This window comes from Schistocerca piceifrons, chromosome 3 (genome assembly GCF_021461385.2).
Source record: "Schistocerca piceifrons isolate TAMUIC-IGC-003096 chromosome 3, iqSchPice1.1, whole genome shotgun sequence".
Taxonomy (NCBI): Eukaryota; Metazoa; Arthropoda; class Insecta; order Orthoptera; family Acrididae; genus Schistocerca; species Schistocerca piceifrons.
The window spans coordinates 395,555,435-395,559,521 of record NC_060140.1 but is presented as its reverse complement, the minus strand read 5'-3'; the positions used below and the strand labels follow the sequence as shown (position 1 = coordinate 395,559,521).

Sequence of the window (4,087 nt, the reverse complement as noted above, 5' to 3'; positions counted from 1 at the left end):
ATCGTACGAACCTCGAAATGGCAGATATTAAGATAAGTGATCATGGAGTAGAGAAGCAACTACATTCACTTAGTAGTGGAAAGAGTTCAGGACGAGATGAGTCACCTATAAACTCCACCCGAACAGGCCATGAAGGCCCAACAGTACCGACTGGCTGCCTTGTCATCCTCAGCCCACATGTGCCACCGGATGATGATATAGAGGGGCATGTGATCAGCACATTGGTCTCCCAGCCGTATGTCTGTTTCTGAGACTGAAGCCGCTACTTCTCAATCAAGTAGCCCCTCAGTTTGCCTCACAAGGGCTGAGTGCACCCTACTTGCTAACAGCACTTGGCAGACCGGATGGTCACCCATCCAAGTGCTAGCCCAGCCCGACAGCGCTTAACTTCAGTAATCTGACGGGAACCGGTGTTACCACTGCAGCAAGGCCGTTGGCCAGTCACCTATAAGATTCTACAAAAATTATGAGGTAAATTGATCCCCTTCTAGCAGCATTTCGTTGTAGATTGGTGAAAGGATACCTAGCGTCTGGAAAAAAAAGCAGAGGCATTACCATTTCCAAGAAAGGCCACAGGACAGATGCACACAGTTATAGACCTACATCAGTTACATCAGTCTGTCGTTACATCCCATTCGTCATTACGAGCTGAAACTTTACTTCATAGGTACATGCATGTGGTATGATGTGCATGTCCCCTTTCAGCAAGCAATTATTCACTAAGGGGTCCCAGGTTCGATTCCCAGTGCGGTCTGGGACTTTCACCTATCTCGAGATGACTGGCTGTTTATGTTGTCCTCATCATTTCATCATCATTCATGCAAGTGAAAAAATTGGACTGAGGAAAGGTGGATGACCAAGAACGAAATGCTCATATTAAAAGGGTGTAAGACAGGGATGTAGCCTTTCGCCTCTACTGTTCAATCTGTACATCGAGGAATCAATGATGGAAATAAAAGAAAGCTTCAGGAGTGGAATTAAAATTTGAGGTGAAAGGATATCAATGACACGATTCATTGATAACATTGCTATCTTAAGTCAAAGTGAAGAAGAATTACATGATCTGCTGAATGGAATGAACAACCTTATGAATACAGAATATGGACTAAGAGTAAATGGAAGAAAGACAAAATTAATGAGAAGTTGCAGAAATGAGTACAGCCAGAAATTTGATATCAGGATTGATGCTCACAACCTAGATGAAGTTAAGGAATTATGCTACTTAAGCAGCAAAAAAACCAGTGACAGATGGAGGAAGGAATAAATCAAAAGCAGATTAGCACTGACGAAAAAGGCATTCCCTGGCCAAGAGAAGTCTACTAGTATCAAACGTAGGCCTTAATTTAAGGAAGAAATTTCTGAGAATGTACATCTGGAGTACAGCATTTTATTGTAGTGAAACACGGACTGTGGGAAAACTGGAACAGAAGAGAATCGAAGCATTTGAGATATGGTGCTACAGACAAACATTGAAAATTAGGTGGACTGATAAGGTAAGGAATGAGGAGGTTCTGCACAGAATTGGAGAAGAAAGGTATGTGGAAAACCCAACAAAGAGAAGGGACTGGATGATAGGACATATGTTAAGACATCAGGGAAACACTTCCATGATGGGGCTACCTTCGATCTGGTGCATTTTGTTAGTGCGGGTTGCCTACATCAGGGGCAGATATGAACTCAAGGGCAAACCTATGGTTCTCCTTTGATTTACAGGTCCTTAGCCTATGCAAATACCGCTTACATACCATGTTCCTTAGCCGAATCACTTTCAAAACGCGGTAATTTTATCATGAGGTTGCATCGTGGGTTACGTGTTGGACTGATAATACACATTCCTATGATCACCATCATGGTTTGTACAGAAAAAAACCACCTCATTCAGAGGTAATGTCATACCTCGATTTGTAAAGTGGGTACAGCTTTTAACATGGACACTTGTGTGCACCTGTAGAACCACGAACACTTGTGACGGTAGCATACAGTAGATGTTGCGATCCGGTTTTTTTAACATCTGGCAGATTACATCTCTCTTTCTAAGACACAGTGGTAGCACTCACAAGAAAAACCTAAAAGACGTGTCCACCCATCGTTGATTTTCAGTCAGTATTATTTTGCATCGTGTGGAATCATTTATTGGTCAAGTATTATACTTAGCAGTAGCGGGGGGTGTGTGAAATGTTTGAATTTGAACATCAGGCTTTTAATGTATGTGTTTGTGTTCTGACATGTGTAAAGGAAATGACTATGTCCAGTCACAAGTAAAGTACAGATATTTCCATTTCCAGAGCCACAGATTTCAGCAGGGTATATTTCTGATACTTCGTTCATTGTCAAATGCCATTCAGTTGAGACTGCGATTGTAACATTTAGTTGTAAGTACAGGGATAAAATTTATATTTGACCGATTTCTTAGGATGATTGATTCTACCTGTGTGTGCCCGGCCTGCAGCAGCGGTGACCTGTACGGAAATGATTCACATTTCCCATTAATGGCAGCAGCCGTCTGAATGCAGAGGCCTGTTGGAGTGTAGAAATGTATGTGAGTTAACTTTGTCATCCTCTAGACGATTGAATAGCGAACTAATACTTCGTATGTGTTGGGCAGGCAGCTTTCATGATTAAGGGGAAATTTGAGGAGATTGTGTATGGAGGTTCGTTTGCGCTGGACTGTTGTTCCATCTCATGTAAACTGTTTGGTCAACTGCTTCTGCACATTTCGCATCTTTATTTAGTCGACAGAAGATCGATTGTGGGGTGTGCATCTAGCATGTGGAAGACATGTTTGCCGGGTCTCTAGACATGAGAAACACCTTAGTTGAACTTGTAAATTATAGGGATGATTTCGAATCTGTCACATCACCGAGATCGGTGCTCACGGGTGGAAATATCATTTTTCATCTGTTTGTTTCTAGTTACTCAGCGGTCTAGAGCATGCGCCACCTAGCTAAAGTTGCAGGTTTGTATAGAAATAATTCCCAGTCTATGTCTTCGGAATTATGTTACATAAGCGATCGGCAGGATGCTGTCTAGTGCTTGATATCGAGAAGTACCGCGAAAATGGTATAATATTATGGCGAACGTGTTTGTGCTGAGGGGAAACGATCCCAAATTTGTAGAACAGTTCTGAGAGCAACTTCTGTTCACTGAGGGTGCTCTGATCGCGCATTGGAGGTGGATGACCTGTGATCGTCGTCTGCGGGAAATATCTAGACCTGAGAGGAGTATACATACAGTACTGCAGTCTTTGTGGTATATGTACCAATGATGTAGAAGGGATGATTCTGTTTGGCGCAGGATACAAATTCTATGTTTACTACATCGACACGGTATGTGGTGATATATTGCTGGATTGGAGATTGGTTTCACGCACTAATATTCAAGCTCCTGTCCTCGGTGGGAGAGCAGTGTAATTGAGTAGGAGTCTTTCTGTATTTGACGTTATGTAGGGCACTCGGTGATATATTGATGGGTCACAGGTCGGCTTCACATTATAATACTCTAGCTCCTGTTCTCGGTGGGAGAGCAGTGTATATGAGTATGAGTCTTTCTGTATTTGACGATATGTATGGTAGTTTGAAAGATTTAATTGCCAGTGCAATATGGGGAGCTGTGTAAAATAACCACTGAAAGTCTCGTCTGCAGAAAGAAAGAAAAGGAGGATGGTGGTTTGATACCAGTGGCATCAGTAATTTGGTGGGTAAATTCGATAAGAGCCAATTATAATGCTCGATTCATTCACATCCTTTGTGCTGTGATATATGTGGCTCTACATAGCAGAGGGAGAGTTTGTGTGTGTTGAAAGCAGGAAGGGTAACACATGATGGACGGGGTGCCACCTTAGGTCCACGAGGAAGACTGCATTCGACGTTATTCTGCGCTATTTTCGTAAACAGATTCTGTTCAGGGCAAGAATTTCTGTGCGCACAAACTGAGGCATCAAGAAAGTGTGCGTTAACTATTTTTGGGACACTATACAATTTCCGCGAGGTCGACTCGATTCTTATTTTTACATAGTCATGTGACATCAGTATAAGATTGAGAACCTTGTTAGATGTGCTTGCGAGGGTTTGTAGCTACACACACACTT

The 4,087-nt window shown here is 42.4% G+C and overlaps 1 pseudogene; it reads right to left on the bottom strand.

The window, feature by feature from the left end:
- Window positions 1-320: 320 nt before the first annotated feature.
- On the bottom strand, window positions 321-438 carry LOC124791172 (annotated as a pseudogene).
- Between the last annotated feature and the right edge of the window lie 3,649 nt (window positions 439-4,087).